We start from the raw sequence: 13,812 nt of genomic DNA, 5'->3' as shown, positions 1-13,812 counted from the left end.
TTTTATAATAAATGGGCCGAATGGTTTTAGGGTGGAGAAGAAGAAAGCAATGTTGGGCTCGGGTTTGATGTGTAACCAAGAACCCTTAGGCCTAATAGCGTTTTCGGTTTTAATAACCCAAAATAAACGGTTCTCGTCCCAATAAGTGATCAATGAAGGGTATTGGTCCAATTAAGTCTTAAAATATTTCCTCATGGCCCAATAAGGCCCATTAGGAGGTTTATGGCCCAATGTTATGTTGAGGAAAAGTTTTTGGCCCAACTATGGCCCAAAAAAGGGTTCTTGGCCCATAACATGGTTAACTAGGGCTTTTTGCCCAAGAGGGCCCAATAAGAGAGTGTTGGTCCATTACGGGGTTTGGACCCAGAGAGTTTGGGTTAAGGCCCAAAGTCGAGTGATTATAGCTTATCGGATTAGGTATAGAGCTTCTACAAGGAAGTTTCGACTAAATTCAAGTTTTGGATGTATAAACTGATATATCATTGAAGTCTGGTTCACATTTAAACATAGTGTTACATAGCTACACAAAGAACTATCTTGTACATGGATAGGAATCCTAGCCCTAAAATGCTAGTTGTGACACATAAGTTATTGAGCTACCTTACTCTTCTCATATTTAGTTAAGAGTTGACTGCATACTCATTCGATAGTAGAGGTACATTTATTTCTTCGGAACCACCTTTAACATTTCTCTTTATCACATTCACTTTCACATTCGTAACCCTTAAGATTCTTAAAGATTACCACTTAGGTTTATGGTTACACAAATTCTGTGTTCATGATCTTAAATTCGTTATCACCACGAACTGAGTGAAACCCACAATCCAAAAAAAAATTCTGAATTGACGGTGAACAATTAATATGTTCTAGACATTTCACCATCGAATTAACAAATTTTAACCCTCGTGGTTCGTACCTTGAAATCTCATTATTTTATTTTTGTGAGATCTTAATGAAACGTTCTTGGCCTAAGATGTTTCTACCCAAGAGATCCAGTTTTAATTTTTTTTTTTTGAGATTTCTATGTTATCCAGCCACTCAAATAAATCCAAAGCATACTTGTTCTTAAGGCTAGACTGGTCAGACAAGTACTTCTTCCGAACGTTCGGACTTATGTTGAGTTTCGGAGGTTGGTTGAAGATGAAGCCACCCTATAAGCCTTATGAAAAACAGGATTTCACTATTTCACAACAAACAAATGATCGTAATTCAATAGACTTATCTGAGTCTCTCTTAACTCCGACGGAATAGATCTTTGCCTGGGATCCAACTGTTTCATGTCTTTATTGACATCACTAGAATCCCTTAGGTAACTTGCTTTATTTCTTTATCTTTGGCACATTCTTGCACGAAGATCCTTGTTATTTTCAAAGATTTTTGTTCGTAGTTCTAATGATTACTTTTAGATTCGGAGAACAGGTAATGGCGAACAATTCCAAATGGGCAGAACTAAATACACGGTCTTTAATGGAAAAGAATCGATTTGGGCGCGTGTTCTCAAATGTCCTGACATCATGCCTTGTCAGTGACGCAGCCTGACATTACGCCTGTCACCCACGCTTTTTCAGGCGCTTTTTTAGGGAAATGGAAAAGTTTACAACTAGCTGTCTATCTCTCCAATACTGACGTATAAAAGGAAAATCATCGATCAATTTCTTTGGCCGTTTCTAAAGATTTCGAAAACTATCTGGTGCAAAAACCCTTGTCCCTGTTCATCGTCTTCTCTATCGATTTCAATGGATGCTTCATTAGAAACTCCATCTTCTGTTGATCAGATTGCAACATCAGGGCTACTGGGCATCAAGGCTAACCAAAATCTCATACGGACCTTGATCCACCCAAGTATGATTCTTTTCGCCAACCGCTAATTGAATTCCTGAGACACTCTCCTTTGGCTACTACACTATCGAAGACAGAAAATGTTCCTTTAGTTCTTCTATCCAAAGCTTTCTCTACTGCTCGTTATGAAGAGAGTGGTGCCACTATTACTTTCGAGCTTGGTAATCAACAAACATCAATCACCATATCCAGATTTAGTCGATTTTTGGGGATTTCATCAGCTAGGGATTTGACCGATCCATAGTCCATCTCCTCTGCGACTATTCTGGAGATGTTCTACCAAATAGGTACCAAGGACCATCTTGCGATTCTATCCAAGTTCAAGATGCCCAACCTTCCTCCCATGTGGAATGGGTTGTTTACCCTAATTTTCAAGAGTTTTTCAGAGCAAGTAATGGGTTCAGATGGCTCAAGTAAGCTTTTTCTTACTATTATTTATGGTGTTTAGTTTGGGATCAATCTGGATTACAGTTCAGTCCTTTGGACTCAATTAGTTCAGAGTACTCTATCTGTTACAAGGCACACTAAGATATCTTATGTTTTTTTTAGATTATCGTTGTGCAGAGGGTAATTGAACGTCACAATATTCTAGTGATCGAGGGTTCGGCGATTGCAGCAATTCCTATTTTTCACACTTCAAATGTTATAGTGTCTGACAGTTCAAGATTTTCTTTTATCGGATCTATTCCAAAAATGATGTTGCACAATGTTCCAGCATACAGTGAAGTTATCACCGAATATAGCAGACAACCAGCATCTGGTCCTCATCCATTAACCACTGAGATGCGAACGGCTTTAGAAGAGGCAGACAAACCAAAGTAAGGGGGTAAAAGAAAAGAGAAAGAAGGACCCACCGAGCCCGCTCAAACTCCAAAGAAGAAAAGGTGAACCAGTCGCAAGCCAAGGACACCTTCACCAAGTAATGAGGAGGATTCAGAGTCACACACCATCTCCGAAGTTCGTATACCAGAGCAAGTCTAGCACGAGACTGAAGACACAACTGCGACTTCACAATCCATGGTTTCAGAGCCTTGAACAACTAATCCTGAGGTAACTTTTTCTGTGCCAACGTCTGTTCCCATAACAGATGACTTTTTCTAGGATTTTATTCCACCTTCCGCTACTGCTACTACTATTTCTATCACGATAGCTCCTTATCCAAATGTTTATGTGGGAGTTTTGGTTATCCCAGGTGTTTGTTGCATAATTAGCTCCTTTCTTCACAAACTCAACAACAACTACAACAACAACCACTAGTACACCACTGGTCACTGTCAACGTATCAGATATGGTGGCAAGGGCTTCTAGTTTTTCTTTTGGTGCTGCTTTCACTCCCATCTCACCTCTTCGCCATGATGATCATGTTACAATGTTTGGTGATGATTGGGATGCTTTTGAAAACTTTCACTTCAGTCAATTCAATGTTCAACAATCCAGTAAGGATGATGATGATGCCCCCATGACCAAACGTCAGTTCAAGCTACTTTAAGACAAACTGGATTCCTTGCTCGATTCATCCAAGTCTTCCTCCAGCTCAGAATACTCTCTTGAGTCTTACAAGGATTTGCTTGAGATTTTGACGAAATAGCATGTTGCGAACCTTGCAAAAACAAAAAAAGTTGTCGAGGATTCACAGAAAACTTGCAAGGATATGGCCGAAAAAGTCGATAAACTACTCTTTGATGTTCAATCCTGTATGGGTGATTTCAAAACTTCTTTTGAATCAAACACTGCAGCAACAAATAAACTGCTCACCAACCTTGGTTCTACACTCCAAACAGAAAAAGTAGCTCTTATTAAGGTTTATTCTGAAATCCAGGCTAACAATACGGAGCTTCAAACATCCATCTCCTCCAAAATCGAAAAGCGTCAGGAAGATCTGGCCATAGAGAACAAGATCATGGATGAATTTGATGTTAAAACAGAAAAGATGAAGGTTCTGTCTGTGAAGTTATTTTATGCGAATAAGAAAATTGATGAACTCAAGTCTGAGAAATTTGTGATCAAGAGCTGTGTTGCTGATGTAAATGCTCACTTGCATAATCTTATCGAAACTCGTGATTCACTCCTTATTGTCTCTCTTCGTCAGCATCTTGCTGACAAATTGAATCCTTTCTTCTCCATGCTTGACTGAATTAAGGGTTTTCCGGAATCCTTTACAATTCCAAAACGAGGGGGAGAACCGGGAAAAACTTCTGGTGGTGGCAAAGCAACTGATGGTCATGATGATCGCGAACAAAAACCAAAGTCTAATGATCCGAAGGATAAGTAGCTTCGAAGTCAAAAGGAAAAGAGAAATTGGTTGATGATGATGATGATGATGATGATGATGAGGAAGAAGAAGACGAAAATGAAAAGTTAAAACGCATGTATCGTGACGTAGAGATTGATGAAAATATGTGAAGACCCAAGGAAGCTGCAGCTAAAAAAGGGAATCCTATGAAGCCCAAGTCACCCTGGAAACTCAAAAGCTTCTTTTTCCTGTCTGGTCTATGGAGCGTATTTTGAACGAAGCCATTGATAATCTAAATATTTATTGGCTTGAGCTTGTTGTATCATTTGATTTGGATAACTCTCCTGATTCGCAGCTTGATATGCAAATTACTCCAAATGCCTTTCAGTTTCGTAGCTTTGACAAGATTACGAATGCTTCTCTTCCAAACCATGATGCTGATCAGATGCTATTCTCGTTTTATCTCAAGCACATGAAGCCGCAGTACGAAGCTTGGTGTTTAAAGAGAATAACAGTTGTGAAGGTTTTTGGACCAATTGAAACTAAGAGCTTCATTAATTCTTGTTTCAAGGTTGCTCGTGGGGCTGCGAGTTTTGTCATCGAATTTACTCTCGTTGATTTGCCCTGCGTCAACCCATTCGACTGGATTTATCTGTTGCATCTATTGCTAATGGATGCACATAAGCTTGAGCCTATTGTTGCACATCTTAAACGAATTTAGGTTTTTTTTACATCCAAGAGATTAGGAAGATGGATGTGGAGATTGTAACTGTCCTTAGCAAGAAACCTACAGTGCTTCCTAAGGAGCCTCCAAAGGATTTTGATAAGATGAAACTGGATAGAATACGAAAGGATGATTGGAGTGTGGCATTTCAAATACGAGTAAGATCCGATGCTAATTTTCATAGAGTTTGCTTCTTTCCTCCTGAGAAGCATCTATACTCGACCCTATGCCTGGAATACATTTTGGAGTTTATAAGTCAGTGCAAAGCGAACAGTGCTGGGGACCAGATATGATTTAATGATATGATCAAACGGTACATCTTAATTCACAAAACTTTCCTAGGAATGATGCCAAAACTTTTCAAAGTTTAAAAGCACCAACAGAACTAAAGAATATGCCTTCCTTCTTTCACACAAAGGGGGAGATTGTTGGGTTATTTAATACATTGTGTCAAATTTCGTTATGTATGTAGTTAGCCTTATTACAGATTGGGCATGTGAATCCGTCTTGATGTTGCTAGGGTTAGGCTTTAAATACTGCATGCATGTATTGTATTAGGGTTAATCGTTCAGTGATTCCCTACCGTGCCTTTATAGTAAAAGTTCTTCACCGAGCTCTTCTAATGCATTTATTATTAATTATCCAACACCACTTTGATCATTGCAATCATTGTTTTATTCACTTTTTGGTTAAGAATGTTTCGGTCAACTCTTATTTAATCTATCAAGGACTACTATCGCACGAGTGATAATAAGTCTATGCAAGTTCTAAGGAACTATCTGGGTGAGTATGTGTGAATTTTCTGGATACATAGAAAAGTAAATAATTCTACTTGGATAGTATAAATATATCAATAGGTGTGACTAATCATTTTTTAATTAAGACTAATATAGTTCAATACATATCGATGGAAGACAAACGGGCAACAAGTTGTGCCGCTAACTCTTTCTGGATGTTTGGTTACATGAAAAATGTTTTATTGCTAAAAGATTTTAGAATATAAATCCCTGTCATCCTTAGTTAAGGAAAGAGTGGAGCTGCTGGCTACTTGATAAACTTTCAGATTTTATATTATATAGTTAGGTGACGAGAGCTCTAGATAAGCTTAACAACCATGTAATTAGTTATCGATAAGTTTTGCATAAACCTATTCTGATTGTATTGTGAACTTTGTGGAGAATTGTTTAGGGCATAAAGCCTATCTGTGTAATTGTGTTGAAGGCTTTAAGGAAAGCTGTTGTGGAAAAAGGAGTAGGATACTGTAGCACCTGGTTCTTGGTATGTATTCTGTTATTAAATATCCATTTATTTTTGCATTTTTGGCCTTGGACTCGGCGAGTCGAAGGACTAACTCGCCGAGTAGAAGCAGGATGAGGTGCGGGGTTTAAGCTGCGGACTCAGCGAGTTGAGTCCCGGACTCGGCGAGTAGCCGCTGTTTGGGCAAAAACCCTAATCCAGGGGTTTACACCCAATTTAAACGACCTTATGCAGCCTCATTTCCCTCTTTATGCTCCCAAACACTCCTCATAGCAAACCCTAGCCATTTTGTGAAGATCTAAGGCCTTTTGAGTGATTCTTGTGAGTTTTGATCTCAAGGAAGAAAGAAGAGCATAGAAGGATCAAGAGGGGACTGAAGGATTCGAGTTTAGTTCACCTTTTGCAGTCTTTGGAAGGTATAAAGTCTGAACCTTGTTCATTCTTTTGTTAGATCCCTCTTTGGGGTGATTTAGGGATTTTATAAGCCATTTTTGGTGGCCAACCATGTTTGCAAACATGGTTGGGGGTTTGGACTTCTGTATCATGTCAATTTATGTGCCACAAGTCAAATCTAGGTTGCTTTTTTCATCAAGGAAGGCCCCATGCAACAAAAGAACCATTTTAGAGCCTTTTAAGTTGTATTGTCCCATGCATGCACATAAAGTTTGTAACTTTACATGCTAGATCGAGTTTGGGGGCCTGGATCTATCATTTGGTTAAGTGTTGTACATCAGAAATCGAAGTTCTTAGTAAGGAATGTGATAGAATCGCCGAGTCCATTCCTGGACTCGGCAAGTCCAAGGGTTTTGGTCCCATATCAGTGAGGGTCATAAGGACCAGTTAAGTGTGGAAGGGTTTTAGGAGTCCCAGGGAGTGATCCAACTTTCTGGACTAAGAGAAGTGTTATGGGAATTCATGGTACTCAGCGAGTGCATGAACGGACTCGGCGAGTCCAAGACAATATTCATGGAACTCGGCGAGTCGAGGACAGAACGTGTTCATTGGATGAAGAGTAACTCGACGAGTTGTTCATACAACTCGGTGAGTCAATTCAGGACATGAGTATCAGTTGATGATGAACTCGACGAGTTGTTCATACAACTCGGCGAGTCGGATGTGGATTCAGTCGGTGTTCATTTAGAAGGAAAACTCGTAGAGTCATCGCCTAACTCGACAAGTAGAGATGAGTATGGGGTGTGATGGAAGGATAGGGACTCGGCGAGTTGGCGAATCAAGTCGGTGATTCAGGTTAACTGGAAGGTGACTTTGACTTTTACTTTGATTTGGTCAAGGGGTAAAATGGTCATTTTACCTTAAGGGTAGATGTCAGTTTCTGACTAAGTGTTTTGTGGGAATTTTAGCCGGTGGATTTCCAGAGCAGCAGTTGAAGCAGTCAGAGGATTCCCGCACAGTTCAACAGAAACGTGGTGAGTTACCTTCCAGTAGGGGTGGGTCTAAAGCCATAATGCCGGCCCACCATTGAGGAGTACTTAGAAGATAATTGTCTTTATGATAATTTATCTTGGTCTGGTTTGCATTTGGTTATGAGTTATATCTATATGATATGTTACATGATAGGGATAGTTTCCCTGATAGTGGTCCTTAGGACCAAGGGGTAGGTCAGTACCCGGATATGTCTGAATGTGTGATTATATCTTGCTGTTGTATGCTAGTAGTAGGGGGTGGAACAGTCCCCAGTTACCGGTTGAAAGATACCGATGACGATTACTGGTTGAAAGATATCGATGATGTTTACTGGTTGAAAGATACCGATGATGATTACTGATTGAAAGATACCGATGGTATTGTATGGTATGTATTATGATGGGGGAACTCACTAAGCTTTGTGCTTACGGTTTTAGTTTTTGGTTTCAGGTACCTCTTCATCCAAGGGGAAGGAGCCGGCGGCGTAGCATGGCATCACACACACTCACATATAATTTCCGCACGGTGTTTTTCTGGGATTGTACTCGTATATGACATTTGTTCATGATTGTGGGTTTCAAACATGATACTTGGTTTTGAGATGACATGTTTATATAATATTTCCTAATGAATGTTTTATGAATTAATTAATCAAAAATGAAATTTTTGGGGCTTGAATTTTGGGATGTTACAGATACCTTCGATGTGGTTGATAATAAAATTTTAGTCCAAGGGTGAGTGCCCAAAATATAGTTAAGCTATATGGTTAATATCAACTTTCAGGAAAATTATTGGCATACAGATATACTTATGTGTGTATCAGGAGCATGATAAAAGCTATATATGAAAAGGTATCGGATGCTTCCTAAGTGATTGTGGATATAATGTACTCTACAAAAGAGTACTTGGAAGCTGATGATGAATATTGTTTGTAGTCTATGATAGGCAGATGAGTTACACATGTTGAAGCTCATGACACGCAGATGAGACGCAAATGATTGATGCTCATGACCGGCAGATGTGTCACAAATGATTAGAGGCCATGACAGGCAGATATGTCACACATGTTGGAGCCTTTGATAAGAAAATGTGTCACATTAGAGTGGCTAGCGGTGTGCTAGTCAGGGATTGAGGTATTCTTTATTGTTAGGTTCTTGTATGATAGGACTTGCATGTTAAAGAGTCTTCATGATTACGTAGTTTACTCTATGTACTAAAGTACGAAAGTATTGATAGGGTGTGCTCCAAGAAGGATCGCAGTGGGTCCAGAGAAGGCTGTAGAATTTTTTTTCTTTTTTACTATGTTTGTTGGTATTAGTTTGTAACACCGAAAGTTGTAAACTATGATAATGATTGGATTTATTTTTGTTTTGTAAAACCGTATTTTTATCAACATATATTGGTGTTTTAAAAGTTGCGTTGTTATAGCATGCTAACGACACCCTCCACCCTTACCCTTTTGAACTCATTGGTTTTTTTAAAAAAAGTTAATAAAGGTAAAAAGAATGTTTGGAAAGATAACAAGCACATTTTGAAAATAGTTTTTCCACTATCTTCAAAAAGTTATTTTTCAAATGTATATTTTGCTAACTTTATAAAACAACTTACACCTTATTTATATACTAATTAAATCACAATGTTCTTATGAACAGTGCATGCGGTGATTTTTTTTTTACCGTTCCTCTAACACCCACCTCTCCACCACCTATCTACTCTTTTCTTCCCTAGCCTCTTCTGCTTCATCTACTTCGAATCAACCGACCGCCATTATATTACTTCCACATCTTCTCTACTCCGATCGGTGGCTTCCAACGACATTTCGACAAAGGACGATGCCTCCCCTCCCTTCTTGTGACATCCAAAGATCGAGTGAGAGAGGGGCGAAAAGCAGACAACATCAGAAGACCACAACCTCTTCACCGTTTAGGTTCTCTCCCCTCTGTTTCTCTATATCAAAACAAAAATCATTGACGTAGGAGGTTTCCTTGTCGTTACCTGTAGAATCCAATTAACACAGGAGGTGGTTAGGTCGGCGACAAAGGTGGTTCAACCGGTCACGCCACCGTCATCACATGAAGCACTTCGATTAGGGTTTAATTCCCCCAATTTCACCTCACTTTATCTATATTTTATCAACTCTTAATTTGGTTTCTTAGTAAATTGCTTATTCCGATTTCCGAAAAGTGAACCTACGATGGGCTTTATGCCAAATTAAGAAGATTTGAGGGGTCACAGAAGGTAGAAGGTTTATGCTTCAACATGTCTCGATTTCCATCTCATGTTTTCATTACACTTTAATTTTAGAATAATTTTGATAAGGTTTGTTCGATTTAGGAACCCCATTTGCATTTCACTTTTTTGAATTCTCTTGATATATTACATTTGCGTTTGTCATTTTTAGGGTTTACCTTCGGTTTCCCCACCTTCCGTTCTAATGAATTTTGCTCTCTCATGTATCCATCAGGTCTGAAGCAGTGATTATAACTTTTGTGGTGGATTTTATAAGTCATGAGAACAACTTTTATACAAAGGTAATCACTTGAATTGATTGCAATTTTATGTAACTAATTTATTTTGCTTCGCCTATTCTATTCAGACTTCATTGTACAATGATTTTGCATCTTAGTTTTTTGTATTCTATTTGTGGATTTTTGTATATGGTGAAGAAGTGAGAGTGGCAAAGTTGACCAGATTAACTACATGGTAGAAGGTGACATGTCAGATGTTGCAGATGATGTGGATGAAGAGGAAAACATTGGTGGAGATCGAATTCTTTATGATTACGAAATGGTTAGTTTAATACTAAAATTTCATCCCTTTTATTGTTTTTAGTCCAGAATCTAATATGGCAGACGGTTGTCATAGTGAAAGTCCACCTGGACTACTTATAAGTTTTCTCAGGCATGTTTTGCTTTTTGTTATTTTTGTTCCAGGTTGTATTTTTCTTGGATATATCCTTAGTCAAGTTGTCAACAACCTTAACAAGAATACATCAGTTGTGATGCTCCAGATTTGAACAAATTATATATGAAGGGAAAAAAAATTCTTGGTGCTCGTTGAAATCCCCATTGATAGAGTTTAATACACACTTGGATTCAGGTTTAGTATGTTTATTTTTTTAATGGTACATCTGTATTTTGTTTTTTCCTTTTGTCATACGATCTTTTGTTGAATTTCTCTATGTTTGTGTAGGAAACACTCTTTGTACATTATCTCTTTCAAGAAATTTGTTGGTCACCATGAAATTGGTGAAACTTTATGTTTATTTGTTTGCTTTATGTTACTTCAAATGTCCTAGATCCATAATTTTTCTTTGTTATTGATTTCTCTATTTTTGTTTTGGTTCTTGTGGGGATTTTGTCTATTTTGAAGGTGAAGAAGGCAACGATGCCAAAATTTAGGTTTGTCATTGTTGGTGTCAAATTGAAAGGATACATTTGAAGCCTCACTTAACAAAAAGGCACATGATGTTTCTGAATCATTTATCATTTTTTAATGGCCCGTATCAGCAAAAGCTTAAGAATTACAGTTTATCTAAGTATGATAACTTCATAGCATAATGAGTCATTCCATTCCAAAAAACATATGATAACTTGATAACATTATAAGTATGGTGAATTTCAAATGTTTTTTTATCAGGTGTTGTAAAGACAAAAAGGAAGGAGAAGTAGAGCCTAAGGTTGATCCTCAAAGAGATCAACACATGGTTCTATACCATACATATAAATAAAGACTACATTATTATTTATTGGTCAGATTATGTTGGGAAGCAATTGATAGTTATGCAACAGATTGATAAGGACCACACTCTTTATCATCATACCAAAGGGCTAAATTCCATAAATAGCAACATAAATCTAGAATTATTGGCAAGGGATTGCAATTCAAATTCAGTGAGTAACTAATTAGAAAAGCATATCACCTGTTTTACTTCTAATTTTATATATTTCTCATACTACTATTTTTGGGATTTTTGGTTTTTGGTAGAATGATGTAAGAAGGTGTTCTAAAGACATAATCGAGCATCAGTTTCAAAAACACACAATGTTGCCTGGTAAGCTTTGTTATTTAATAGTTATGAATTTCATATGATGGGAGATTAGAAGGTATAATTTAACAGTTGAATTGTTCATTTGGTCCATGTAGTTTTCAAATGACAGAAACGATCCATGTAACAAAAGTGAATTGTAATTTTGGTCCCAGTAGTTGTCAAATAGACAAAATGATAGAAGTGGTCCTTGTGTGAAAGAAAAAAAATACATGAAAGGTTTGTGTCTTTTAGAAAAACTAAAAGAATTTGTCCCTCTGTGTGAAAAAGTTATAGAAATGGTCTCTGTCAAACAAAGTAACAGAAACGATGGTCGCCTAAGACAAATTTACAGAAATGGTCCCTCTATAACAAATAGATGAATTTACAGAGATGGTCCTTACATAAGAGAAAGTTATAGAAATGGCCACTGTGTAAGACAAAGTTACATAAATGGTCCCTGTATGAAAGACAAATGTAGACAAATTTTTTGTCTAACAAAACATGTTCGCCTGTTTTTTTACATTTTCATTTGGTTTGTGTCGTATTTCAGCCCCAGTATCATGACGGTATGAAAGAATGGAGTTGTTGCAAAAAAAATCATGATTTCACCTTATTTATGGAATTTCTAAGGTATGTTGCATGTATATTTTGCTGCATTGTGCACTGTTAAAAATAACAGTTAATAACTTCATTGTTTTGTCATTTAAGATGCAAGACAGGAAAACACACAACTGAAAAGCCATTGCCATTGATTTAGCATGGAAAATTCCCGATGTTGTATGGGCAATTTCGAAAAACCACCGAGTGACACCAAGGAGAAACTAGATATTCTTAATTTCTTTCAGCTTAACGTTAATCAGAACAATTACAAGTGCACTTCCAATTATTTCTTTTGTTGTAGCAATAATATCCTTTTTTTGTACAACTAAATACAACATTATATTTACAAAGATTTTCTTTTTAGAGCATATGGTGTGGGCATCGAGAAATGTTATTATTGCTGATATGGCACCTCATAACCTAGTCATAACAAGATGAACACCACCCCTCCTTCTTGTTAAGAGGGTGTTATGACATATCTCGTTGTGGTGAAGACAAGTTGCAACGGGAAGTTTAATTGATTGTTGCATTTATCAACCAATCAAATCATTTTTTTTCTTTCTCTCTCTACCTCTTAACATGTTATAACATGTGGAACACCATTTTCCCCTTTATGTTATGGTGGTGTTATGGTTGAGGTGACATATGAATTTTGTGTTATAACGTGACCCATACCTAATGCTCTTATAGAGTTATAATATGATGAAATCAAGGTAGGTTACTTTTGCTATTTAATCATCCTTTGTATGCTTTTACCTTGTAATGCACATCCAACCCATGCAAAACATAGACACCTACACTAGTTAGATTAAAAAGACAATAATATATAAACATGTCTCCGCATTTATCCGTCTTTTCTAGTCATTTATTCATTTTACATATATTTAAAAGTACTACGTAAGCATGTTTTTTTATTATCATTTTACACACACGCACTATATATATATATATATATATATATATATATATATATATATATATATATATATATCAAGGTTATAAATAAGTAAGACGTGACTTGGCGGCAACACTAATCCTCAAGCTTTTTCGAGCCTTGGCGAGTCACGACGTTTGTAAGGCGTGAGTTAAGGTGGCAATTTTCTATATAATTAATATTTTTATATGTATTTTCAGCTATTATTCATTTTTATACACATATATGAGTTAAGGCGGCATTTTGGTAAAGCTTGGCGGCAGGTGCAAGCCTTGGAGTCATAACGCGCCATGGCGGAGCCATGGCGAGTTTTTTAGAACCTTGATATATATATATATATATATATATATATATATATATATATATATATATATATATATATATATATATATATATAATCATTACCTATATGTAAGAGATTTATGCTTTGGTCCACGTCGATGAGTTGTTTCTCTCCTTGCTTATCTCCCCCGGTAGAATAGAAATACTGGAATCGGCTATTTTTAACGTATACAACAGTGAGCAGCTTGGGTGCCTCCTTGTGTCACCAATGTGCGTGCTTGCTTACCATCATCTTCCACTTAGAGGGTTGCTGCCGCCCATAGCTTCCATCATACTCTTCCGATCATTAACAAAAGACTTCATGGGGGGTTTTCCTCCTAGACTTGCCACCTCCTGGTTTATAGCCTCACCAGATGCCACTAGACACATTTTTCCACTGATATACTATTCCACCGCTTCTCTTGTTTGTTTTACTTTATATTTGAAAG

General features: G+C 37.3%; 1 long non-coding RNA gene across 2 annotated transcripts; it reads left to right on the top strand.

Annotated features, from left to right (window-relative positions):
• Positions 1-9,241: 9,241 nt before the first annotated feature.
• LOC145058733 (uncharacterized) lies at positions 9,242-12,459 on the top strand. Of its 2 annotated transcripts, XR_013686486.1 has the most exons (7): positions 9,242-9,716; positions 9,943-10,009; positions 10,145-10,268; positions 10,412-10,577; positions 11,118-11,371; positions 11,466-12,138; positions 12,217-12,459. It is a non-coding gene; the product is annotated as an uncharacterized LOC145058733 (long non-coding RNA). The 2 variants fall into 2 exon arrangements; XR_013686485.1 differs by having other exon boundaries at positions 10,412-11,371.
• Positions 12,460-13,812: the final 1,353 nt, after the last annotated feature.

Source organism: Lactuca serriola, chromosome 6 (assembly GCF_051521515.1).
Source record: "Lactuca serriola cultivar US96UC23 chromosome 6, Lser_US96UC23_V15, whole genome shotgun sequence".
NCBI lineage: Eukaryota > Viridiplantae > Streptophyta > Magnoliopsida > Asterales > Asteraceae > Lactuca > Lactuca serriola.
This window is presented reverse-complemented; position numbering and strand designations above follow the sequence as displayed.